Below are 12447 nucleotides of genomic sequence, written 5' to 3'. Positions count from 1 at the left end.
TTGGAGGTCTGTGGCTCTTGTTTTCCCAGAGGCGTGGGATGCAGCACTCCCCAGTGCTCTGTGCAGCTCCTGCCTTGAGTGAAATCTGAACAGAGCAGCAGTCCCAAACCAGGTGCCAGGCCTTTTACTTGTACTTGCCTTTCTTTCAAAGGAAATGCTTTTAATTAAACTATGCTTTAAAATGATCTGCTTCTCCTTCCCTTTTCCTCCTGGACAAGAGAGGTAGCAGAACACAGACCTTTTAGCAGGAGTACTGGAGTGATGTTTCAGTGGGGCTGCAGGTTACTGAATCTTTCTTTGCCTCAAAATGAGAAGTCAGATTCAGCTGATGATCTGAAAGATGCCTCTTTTTCTCTGATTTTACCTTTCATTGAGAGTTGAGCTTTCTTCAGGTGAGTTGTCCCCAGAGGGCCTCATTGGAAGGCCTTCACAATGCTTTTCTCATGTTAGTGAGGAGGAGGTTCTTGCTTCTAGGTAGAAGGTCACTAAGTCACTCTGTGATCTGTGCTTTTGAAGTGTTGCTGGGTCTGCTTGTGATGCCTGTGGACCTCTTGTTTGGCAGCCTGTGGAACATGAATGCTTCATCCCTGAATCCCATTGCTTCCCCTTTTGGGAAGGGGGCTGAATCTGTGCCATGTTTTTTCAGTCACATGTGATAAACTACACCAAGCAGTTTGTGTGGGCTCCCTGGCTTCTGAAAAATGAGGGAAAAGTGTCTTCTTGGTGAGGAAATCGGGTTGGGAAGGCACAAGGTGACTTTAAAGAATTCAAAAAGTCATTTTGACCAGCAAGGAGAGCATCAGAGCAGCTAAGCTGATCTTTAATATTGATTAGGCAACCCACAAGAAAATCTTGCTTTCCATCCCCAAGGTTTTTCTGGGAGGTGGGTGAGCAAACTGAGGGAGAACTGTCAGCATGATTTATGGGGAAATAATTTCAAACAAATGGCAACCAAGCAGCTCTGGTCTCAAAGCAGTCCCCTCAGGAGCCAGTGACACAGGATGTTCTGTAGGATATTGCTGACCTTTAATGTGCAGTATTTTACAAACTGCACTCAGCCTTCTGCTTACCAGCATGGTTTCTGTATTGTTGGTTGCATAAAAGGAAGCTCCCATTTTTCATAGTGTGGTATTTTTTTCTGCTCTCTTACTTCTCCAGATGTTTATTGAATCTTTTATCAGGGATGCAAAGATGCCTTTGTTATTTGGAGGGCTGTGGGTGGGCTGGCTTTCAAGGTAGTGAGTAGCTTTGTTAATTTTCAAAACTAATAATTTTCTTCAGGCCACTCCAGTGGCAGCAACAGGCTTCAAATTTGGCTTCCATGGAAACATACTGCCATGGTAACCAAAAGGCTTCCCTTCCTTCCCTTCCCTCCCCCCATGTGTGTATTTAGTTACCCCTGCCAGATTCCATCAGCACTTTTAAAATTCTCCAACCATAGAAATTCACTTCTCTGGGAAGAACAAAAAAAGTTGTAAAACCAATGGTGCCATTTCACTGCTATTGTTTGGGGGAAAAAAAAATCTCTTTCAAGTCTGGAGGGATATGTCACTGAGACACAAATTTCTTTCCAATATGGAATAAAACCCTGAAACTCTTAAGTCAAATGCTTCATCTTTAGATTGTTTTGTGGGGGCTTGCTGCCATGGGCTGCTTTGGGAAATTGGACTCTGCTTCCAGCCCAATATCTGTAATACTGAGGAGGGTGAGAATTGACTCATCCAGTGGTTGTGAGCCACAGTACCAGTGTTTTGCTGGGTCCCTTCCAGCTAATTAATTTGATACCAGATTTTCTGTTGCTGCCTGTCACAGCTGCTTTCACACTAAGATTGGTTAGCAAAGTCTGGCAGACTGACAAGCAGCCCCAGTTCAGCAACTTTGCTCTGATTCAGCCTGGAGTGGGAGGGAAGGGGGAATTGGGCCTCCTGAAATGTTTTGCTAAGCAAGAAGCAGGGCAAGGACAGCAGAGCAGAGGGTACACAGGAGCTTGGAGTCGGATGCTTCATGTTTTTGCTTTGTCTGTGATCCAGAGCAAAGCTAACTGGCACCACATCTGATTAGAGTCCTGTGGCCAGTTCTGAGGCAACACTGTGTGTGTCTACAGGTGGGAGTCTTACTTCCCTCATTGTCCCCTTGCCCAAAATCATCACCCTCAGGACTTGAGAGCTTTTCTTGGCAGCTGCCTTAAACTTTTGTGGAGCAAGTGCTTTCTGTGCTCAGCCTAAGCACCAAGCTCTGGTACAAAGCTTCCAATTGACTTCAGCAAGTGTTGCTTCCACTCTGGCTGATTTCCTCTTATGCTGAGCTATGTTATAGCCTTGCTGCTCTACAGAGAACTCTTAACCTAGTTTGGGTATTTGCAAGCTGAGTTTACAGCAATCCTCTAATTCTCTCTGAGCTAAGTGAAGTATGCCATCCAGAACTTCCTGCTGTGTTTTGTGAAAAGTTCATGTCACTCCTGGCTTGGGAAGGTCCTGTTTATCCTCCACATGTTCTTCCAGCAGCATCAGGATACAGCTTTTCCTCATGACTGGCCTTAAACTGCCTCACAGTGCTGTGATGCCCTGCAAAGCCATTTTTGAGGTGTTTCATCTGCACAGAGATTGTTTCCTCCCATCCCTACACCTGCTCTCAGATCCATTGCAGTGCAGGGAAGGGCAGCTGTAAAATTGCCCTGTTCTGAGCAATTTACTTCAAGATTTACTTGAAACTGGAGCAGGTTTCCAACTCCTGCAGGAAACACCATGAGAGTCCCATAGGTTTGACTGTCCTAGTTTTAATTTTAGGTCTAAACAGTTTGGGCAGCTTTGAAGGCCCTCATCCCATAATTTTTCACCAGATGTGCTGTTGGAGCAGGTGATTTCCCCATGCAGTTGCATTGCAGGAAGCCAGCAGTGGTATCTGTGCTGGTGGCATAGACACAGCCCTAAGGCTTGGGCTGGAAATGCCAGAGCAGTCTGTCTGATCCTAACTGGAAACCTTGCTGGCATATCAATGAGCTCTGCTGCAGTCACAGGCTGTGATTGTGGATTTATAGGGGAAGTGATCAGATTAATTGAGCAGCAGTGGGAGTGTTCAATTACCCTGGCTTCTGATTAATCACCCTTTGTTGAAACATGTCAGCACGCTTCCTACTGCCAAAAGCATTGCCTGAGGTGTGTGGAGCAAGACCTTTACTTCAATCAATGGCAAAGCCATGCACTCCTCAGCACCAACAGTTCCTCTCCTGCCTTGGTGATTCTGTGGAAAAATTTGCAAAAGTCTCAGCCAAGAACTTGAAGCCTTTTTGCTTTTGATTCTAAAAAACTGGGGTGATGAGGGAGATCTTTAGGAAATCAGATCACAACTTCGACTCCTCTCCTTGATATGGAGACATCAAATATCATCAGAGTAACATTGCAAACACAGTCACCTGGAAGGGTTCCTGCTGGGGTTTCCTGGTGTGCTTTCCTTCCACACACATTACCCCAAAGGATGGTGATTTTAGGGGATCTCTGGGGAAGACACTAGGCTGGCACCAGAGCTTCTCCAAGATGCTCTGCCTTTTCAGCCTCTTTCTCATGGCATCCCTTTCCTTCTTTACAGGGCTGGAAGCAATGTAAGCTTGTGTGTTGGGAGTAAGGGCCTTTCCCACCTTCAAAGCCAGGTCCTTATGCCATGAAAGTTTTGGGTTGTTGAGAAGGTTCCATGAAAATTTTGGACTGTGAAGGAAGGCAACATCAGAACACATTTGTAGCCTCTCTACCCTTTAGTCCATGCAATAACCTCATCTTCCAATGTAAATATCTCTACTTTTCTAAATGTTACTCCTTGTAATCACATTCCTTCTGTGTGTCCAGGTAAATACCCTGAGTCCTTTGGATGAAAACCCCCCATTCTGGTTCCAGCTGTGCACCAAGGCAAGTCATTGCCTTGCACATTGCCCTGATGCCTCCCTGCTCCACAGAAATCTCTCAGCTGACTGTGTAAGATTTCTCTGCTGTCTTGGTGTCTGCAGCCACTAGCTTGCTTCTGTTTACCCAGTCCTTTCCTCCCCTCTGGGAGTAATGGGCTAGAGGTCAAGTTTTCATAGCAAAAATTTTAATTGCTCCCTAAGAGCAGGGCTGTCTGTTGTTGACTCTCAGCCCTGTTACATTACTGAGGTGCTCTTTAATATCATCCTTGTGATATTCTAGATGAGGGCTCAGTGTCATCACCAGATCTCGCTGCCTGGCTCCTCTGTCTGGGTTATCAGCTAAAGTGATTTAATTGCTTCCATTCCAGTGGAATTCGAGGAATTCCATTGTTCCTGCTTTCTCTTTATTTGTTAGATCCTGTCCTGTCAACATGACCATGCCATGAAATTCTGGCTTCTGTGCAGATTCCTCTCAGGGGCTCACATCACTGAAGTTACATTTGCACAAAATGTATGCACGACCAATCTCCTCAGAAAAACATACACGAACCTATTTGTACAATGTTTCAGGGTGAAAGGAAGAACCTGCCTGGGAATGAGTGTGTGGGTGGCAGCCTGCTGCATAAACAGTGCTGCTCTTTCAGGCTCTGCAGCAGCTAAAGGATGTGCTTTCCTGTCCTCTAGACTCAGATTTTACCTCCCTAATATCACATGCCAATTAAAATAAGCAGATGCCTATAGCTTACAAAATTTTATAAAACTTTTGCTTTATCACGGGAAATTATATAAGCTGTAAGAAAAGTCAGAATCTCATCTGTGCTTTTCCTGTTTTCTTCCCAATATTTGAGTGTTTTTGCTTTGAGAAGTCCAAATTCCTCCTCCTTTTGCTTACCAGTTGATATCTGAATCACACAGTCCCTATTTCTGCTTCAACTCATACCCTTTTTACCTTCTCAGGTAAATTTTTGAATTTACCATACTAAAAATACCTAATTATTCTGCCTGCCATGTCCATGTTGCTTCTGGAGTATAGACAGTTGTCCCTGCTCTTCTGTGCCATCTGAATCCTGGTTTCTGCAGTGGAGGACTTGGTTCCTAATCTGGAGGCATCTCTGGGTTACCAGTTCTGTTTTACCTCTCATCTCCCTCAAGAGTTAAGACTGAGACCCCAGGTTTGCCCACTTGCATGCAGCTTCCCAGCAATGTGAGGATCCTCAGGATCTTCACCACCCTGTTTAATTCTGTGCATGAATCAAGCACTTTCTTTTTTTTAGGCGACACAAGAACAGATGCTGGGCAATCTCAACTTTCCATCAGAGTTTTTGGTGCAGTTCACACCTTTTTGTAGCACATCTTGCCACTGGCACATGTGAGGCAACCCTCTCCTCTGCCATGGGTGGTTAAGCTTCCCTGAATTGCACAGTAATTTTTGCACAATAAGAACACACACAGACTATTACTGTGACTCCTCATGGTGAGTTGTTTCAATGCTTAAAGCCTCTGGCTGGATATGGAAAATTTCCAACACCACCAGTTACTCGCAAACTGCACACAAACAGATCCCTTACATTATGGTTTTGGAAATATTTCCCCCTTGGGCTTCTTCATTATCAGTTCAAGACAGCAACAATACAGTTCTATATCTGAATTATGAATGCCAGCCTCTGTCTGCTGCTGTGCAGCCATTCAGCCTTGCTGGAGCTCCTTAGATGGGTTTAATCCCAAAATGAGTTTTGAGGAATGCTGCCAAACTTTTACAACAGCACCAAAGTCAATGAACTGCCCTTCCCTGCCTACTCTTGTAGCTTTTTAATATTTTTATTTGTCTTGTGTTTTTTCTTCTGTTGAATAATCCAGCTAATAGGCTGGCACTGGAGCACTTGAGAGCTGTTCCCTAATGAGGGAAGCAGCTTGCCAGCTTTTTATCTTTCCAGTCATTTGACTGCAAACCCAACACTATTAACAAATCACCATGGAAGAGCCGTGGCAATACACAACAAAACGTTGTTGTCTTAACTTAAGCAGGCGAGGAAGAAAAAATAAACAAAATAAAAGAAACCCAAGCCCTGCCTGGGAAAACAAAATGTGAAGGTGAAGCGTGCGTGGAAGGAAGTGATGGTAATAGAAATGTCTTTGCAAGCTCATTTTGTCTCAATATCTGCAAGCAGGAAAGCTGGATGGGAAAAAGGATGTTAACTTGCTGGAGAGACCTAATTCAGAGGATGAGTGTAGGTGTAGCTGTTGGCAGCTCTGTTTCTTGCCATGTTTTAACGAATAAAGGTTTGTATAGAAAGCTTTTTCTTTTTCTTTGCCAACTTTGTTCTTTTTTAAAAAGGCTGGATGATTTGCAGTCCATGTGATAGAGATGGGACTAAAAAAAATAAGTATGTGATATCTTTTTGCACATTGCTGAATCCCGTTTAAAATGACATTGACATCACTTTACCTTGAGCTTGTTCAGATAAAAATCCACACTGACATATTTCAGATGAGCAGTTTAACCTGTCCTCTCTGCATTTGTCTTTTCCTGGGTTCAGCAACTCTGGGTTCCTGAGGAGTCCCACTGGGGTGGACATTTGCCAGGTCCCTCATCTCCTTTGCAGGATGAGAAGTGCCACAAGTGGGGAGCAGGCAGAAAGTCAAGCTGATGTGGCTCAGATGAGTCCTCTCCCAAGCCAGCAGCTTGTCTGACACCAAAACTCTCATCTCAGATTCCTGCCCGGTGAAATTCTGCAGCTGAACTGAAGTTACACCGAGTGCTGCATCTGAGTTTGATGTTGTTAACATTGTGATGTTTGCTGCCACAGAGGGAAGATACTCATCTTAGGTCTTGGGGTCAAATTCTTACCCATGGATGTAGGATGAGATGCTTAATTTGATAAGAAGATTTTATCTCAAATACTGACTTAAAAATGTACATCTAAAGTCCTCACATATGGCAAGGTCCCAGTTATACTGTACAAACATGAGTCCAAGAGAGTGTTCTGATCTCAGGAAGTGTTTTCTCATCTCTTTCCTGTTTTGTTGCCAGCATTTGCACGAAATGCAGAACTCTAAGCTGAATGGCACAGCTGGGCAAAATTTGGCACTTCTGAATTGAGCTAACCTGGCTTGATTGGAAAATAAAATCCCACTCATCTGGCCTGTAATTGCCATTCAAGGGTCCTTTGAAGAGACAAGGCTGAGTTAAATCAACCTTGCTATATGGACATCCAGGGAATTGCATCAAATTAGAATGGTTAAAGACCTGGCTTGTTGTGTTTGCTCTCAAAGCCTCGACAATAAGCAAAATGATGATGGTAAGGAAAAACAGGGGAAAACAGACAAAAAGAATGATTGGGAGCATTGTTCAAAATGGGTCCTCAGGGAATGCAAACTCACAATTGTTGCTTCTGGAAGACAGATCCCCTTTTGTTTGCAGGGATGTGTTGCTGAGCACGCTCCCTCTGCTTCTTACTCTGTTAAAATCTGTCTCCTGTTTCACATCATTCTTGCTCGTGTCTTAGTCCATCCTTCAGCTGCTGATGGCAGGAGATGAAATACCCTTGCTTTGCCTGGCAGGGATGTGTGTGATGTGAAGCCAGATGGCTGTCAAGGTGAGCATTTGACAGTGTCTCCTCATTATTAAATTGCAGCTGCTGTTTTTGCAATCAGGGGTGATGGGAGGGGTCCCAGCAGCAACCAGGAGCAGATGGACAAAGACAGACAAGTCTTGGTGGGGTGTGATTAAAATCCACTGGGATGGGGTGTGCTCAGCCCCACTCCAGGCTTAGGCTTTCTGTTGGACAGTGGGATCATAGGATTGGGTTTATTCTGCCTGCCCATAAAGGTGGGGACCAGGAGCTTGCTTTGATGCACCACTGTGATCCCACTGTAGCTGGTTGGATTCAAACTAATTTCTGTCATTTCTTGCTCTTTTTTCTTTGTTTTCCTCTTACTGCTGCATTACCTTACTAAAAATACCTAATATCATATCATTTTCTGAGCTGCTTCCTCTGCTTGCTCTTGTTCCAGGCACAAACATCCATCTCTCTCTAAACACCTCTCTTCTCTGACTAAATTAAGTCATTTCTTCAAAGCAGAACTTCATCTTTAGGGAACCTGTTATTCCATAGTCCTGACTTTTCTCCTGCTGAGCTAACAGGAGATTTGGCCCTCAAGGTAGGGGTCTGGCTTGGTAATAGCTGAAGGGAAGGCTGATAATGCCATCAACCTCTAAATTGGATGTTGGAAAATCCTGGCCTCTTGCTGAGAATTAGAAGGGCTGTTTTGGGTCAAGCTGAATCCTGTGTAACTCTGGATCCTTTTTCAGTCAGAGGGCAGGAGGACATGTTGAAAGGAGAAATGTAATTACTGCACTTGTTCTGCTGGTAACCCCCAGCCTCTGGCAATCAGCAACTTTGTGTGTGCTGTGCAGTAGAAAAGACAGAGATGTTACTTGCCCTTATGAAATTTAAAGAAGACCTTCTATTCCATGTTTGCCTCCTGTCTGACTCACCCATGGCATAACCCTCCTGCAGTCTCATGGCTCAGCAGACAGGCTGAATTTTAGCTGATGCTGTTCTTGAGTCAGGATGTTTCAGGGTGGCTCCTGTTGGTGATGAGTTTTGCTGTGTGCTGTCTCCTGAAGTTCAGCTGGCAAGCTGCCCTCTAGATTTGGATTGATAGCAGAGTTGTCAGAATGTGGTGTTCTGGCTGGGAGCTTTTCATGGAAAATCCTGTTCTCCAGGTAAAAGGAAACAGCAACAAACCAGAAGCCAGCTCAAGAGTCATTGTAAAAGGACCCTTTGATAAAACTAAGTTAATGGAAAACAATGGAGCTTTGTTGATGAAAACTATCTCAGTTCAGAGTGGGATCCAGCTTGTCCTTTTGGAAGCCTGTAGTGGTGGCAGTGGCCTGAGGGGGTACCTGACTGGTGACCACTGTCATGGTTTAACCCCAGTGGGAAGCTCAGCCCCATGCAGCTGCTCACTTCCCTGCATGGGATGGGAGAGAGAATTGGAAGAGTAAAAGGGAGGAAATCCACGGATTGAGACGAAAACAGTTTAACAGGCAGAGGAAAAAAGCCATGAACACAAGCAAAGCAAAACAAGGAATGAATTCACCACATCCCATGGGCAGGCAGGTGCTCAGCCAGCCCCAGGAGAGCAGGGCTCCATCCTGTGTGATGGCAGCTGGGAAAGGGAAACACCATCACCCCAAACACCTCCCCTTCTTGCTCTTCCCCCAGCTTTATATGCTGAGGAAATCTCCTGAGCATGGTGTGGAATGTCCCTTGGTCACTTGGGGTCAGCTGTCCTGACTGTCCCCTCCCAGTTTCTCATGCACCCCCAGCCCCCTTGCTGGTGGGGTGGTAGGGAAACCAGAAAAGGCCTTGACCTAGTGTAAGCAGTGCTTGGCAACAACTAAAACATCAGCTTGCAACATCATTCTGGTAATAAATCCAAACCACGGCATTATACCAGCTACTAGGAAGAAAATTAACCTATCCCAGCTAGATGATAGAGTGTCCTGAAACCAGGACATCCCTGAGATACCTGGATCCCAGGAAATATGCTTGAGGGATATCACAGCTCTTGCTTTAGAACACAACTGAGTTTGCCCTGTGTTCCTTCTACAAAAGAAGCCTTGTTTCTGGAATGGGGTGGAGAATGAGCTGGCAGGCAGTTTAGGATGGGGTAGGGTCCTTCTTCCAAAGGAAGGTATGGAATTTGTACACTGTCCTTTCCCTAGGATGGCAGTAGGCTCAGTTACACTGCACATCACAGCTGTGCATTGAGCTGTGTTCTATGCATCTCTGAGATCAAGTCAAATGTGGTTTCCTCAAAAAGTGTATCCCCCATTTTTAAAGGTCTTTTTTTTCCATTTAATTACAGCCATGCCTGCAATTGCATGTTTTCTGTGCATGTGTTTGCACATGCAATTGCTCTAATTCTGAGCATAGCTATTTCCTATCTGCTGTGATCTGACTACAGCAAAAATTAAAATAAAGATTAGATTAGTTACCATGGTAACAGCTACCCCTACTTCATATGACGCACAGATTCTGTGAAGCAAAGGAGCACACATCAATTTGTGCTCTTAATTTTTGGGACACTTGGGGCTCAGCTCCCCCCAGGAGGTCCTCTGATGACAGCAAGTGATAACTTCCCATTCCCAGCAGGATTGTCCCCTTTGACGTGTAGTGCAGAAAAGCTTCAGAGATGCTGACACCATCTCTTGGTGGAAACAGTCTCATTTTCATTTCAACTTTATTTCTTAAAACAACAACAACAAAAAGAGCAGGAGGATGAGGAAGAAAGTCTGGCCAAAGGGATAGTAAGGCTGTGAGAGGTGTATTTGCCCCCTTGGGAAAGGGAACAGCCAGGGTCTCACAGGGCATCAGTGAGGAGGCTGAGTGAGCTCCGTGGCTAATAAATAATTCCTGATGAGGGGGAGAATTGTCACATAACATCAGCGGGCATGAATTAGCAAAGTGTGCAAAAGAGGGGAACTGTCAGATGTGCTGGGTGCTCGGTTCACTTGTTCCCATGGCTGCACATCAAGGTTTTAAACGTTTCTGCTTTGTGTTGAAGAAAAATAAACAGCCTTGAGTGGATGCAGCCAGACTAATGATGTCTCGTGGTGCGAGGTGTCACTTGTTGCATCTCCCAGCTATGGGGCACTTGGAGGTGTAGGATGAGATGAATTGTTGAGTCTGCAGGAGAAGAGCACATGAAGAGATAATACACTTGGCTGCAGTCAGTGATTGCTGCTGTGTGGCTGCACACTCCACAGGGATAATGGCTCTTTTTGGTTCTTGCCCATCGGGCACATATTCATGTTGTCTTTCAATCTGCATCCTTGGTCCTTCCTCAGAGTTTATTCCAGAGCTATCACTGGTCCCAGAGTTGCATCTTGCAGTGCAAAGGGCACAGCTGTGAGCCTGAAAGGTGAGGAAGGAAGGTCTGGGGAGTGCCTCTGCCTGCACTCTTCCCACATTTCCCATCCATTGCTCCCTGCCATCTTCGTCTCTGTCACCTAATAAATATCTTTTAAGCTCCCACTTCCAGAAAAAGCTGCTACCCTTGGGGACATTATGTGTCTCGTTCATCCACAGATTGAACAACCCACCAACCTAGAAACCCACAGACCTTGGCAGGGTGTTTTGAAAAAGGAGAAGTGGAGAATAATTAAATAACTCTTCAGCTCTCTGTATCTGGCTTGCTCATAAAAATCAATCCCTGTTGATCTGTCTAGCAGTGTGTGAACCTGCCTCATAGACAGCTCAGCCCTCTCAGCTGGAAGCCCAGCTCAGGGTTTCTGGCAGCCTTTTCCAGGAGTGCAGACTGTGGCACCTTGCTTATCCACTTCAGGGAGTGGGAAACATCTTGGGGCTTCTCAGCAGTGTGGTCAGGAGTGGATCCAACAAGGCTGTTCCTAAAGCTGGGATGGGGAACCAGAGGCTCTTGTGAAATGTTAAATCTTCCATTATCCTGTCTTTCCCTTGAAAAACATTTAGGAAGGACTTCCTTTGGGCCATAACATGCTGAAAAAGGACAGAACGTCCCAGTTCACACCAGAGGCAGCACTACAGATTGAGGTGTCTGTGCTGCCACAGCTGTAAGAACAGAATATATTATGAGTGTTAATTATATTAATTAAAATTGTGCTGCTGTTTGTGGGAACATTTCCAGAGAGGAATGCAGATTTCCCCCATTGTTATATTTCCAGACAGAAGCTGGAGGCCTGACAGGGGCTGAGTCTGTGTAGCACAAGAACATATGTGCTACAATTTCTGGAATGTACTAAAATACCCAAACTATTTTAAAAATGCAGTCACTGAAATCAGTATTCCTTTCTTTTGGATTGTTTCCCTAGAGATTTTTTCTTGCTTTCCCCAGCACCCTTAACTTGAGCTGTTCACACAGATGCCTGTCCTGGGAACTGCTTTGTGCCTCAGTTTACCTCCAGTTTCAAGACAGGAAATGTGATAATTAATCTTTATCTGCCTCCTTGTTTTATTTGGGGCAGCCTCTCTTCAGCATCTTGGCCTTAGTGTTTTTACATAGCCTGGCACGACAGGACTGTCCCTTTTTCCCTCTAACAAAGCAATGCCAGCACTACAGAGATGCTCCTCTGGGAGGAGAGTCCCTGTGGCTTCAGGGATGAGCTGTGCTGTTCATTGACCTTGCAGATTCTCCTCCTTCCAGCTCAGCTCAGACCCCAGCAGTGTCTCATGGGGAGCACTGCTGTAGGTTTCACAAAGCTCTCTCTGCTGTTTGTTCTTTTCCCTCCTTCCCCATCGCCAGGGTCTCCAAGGGGCAAGGTCCTTCATTGTGCCTTGGGGAGGAGAGGAGCTCAGGTGGGAGGAATGGGCTGTCTCTCCACACAATGGCTCTGTTTCTGGGCTGGTGAGGATTCTCACAGGGATGCTCTGGGTGTCTCCCTACGGGGGATGCAGGAAGCACTGTCATTTCTGTTCCCAGCTTGTCACCAATGTGGGCACTGCAGGGACTGCAGGGTACCTGTGTGCCAGCTCCTGGCTCCTCCTGATGCAATCCCCTCAGCT

The sequence above is a fragment of the Erithacus rubecula genome (genome assembly GCF_903797595.1).
Source record: "Erithacus rubecula genome assembly, chromosome: 10".
Taxonomy (NCBI): Eukaryota; Metazoa; Chordata; class Aves; order Passeriformes; family Muscicapidae; genus Erithacus; species Erithacus rubecula.
Note: the sequence above shows the minus strand (reverse complement) of the source record.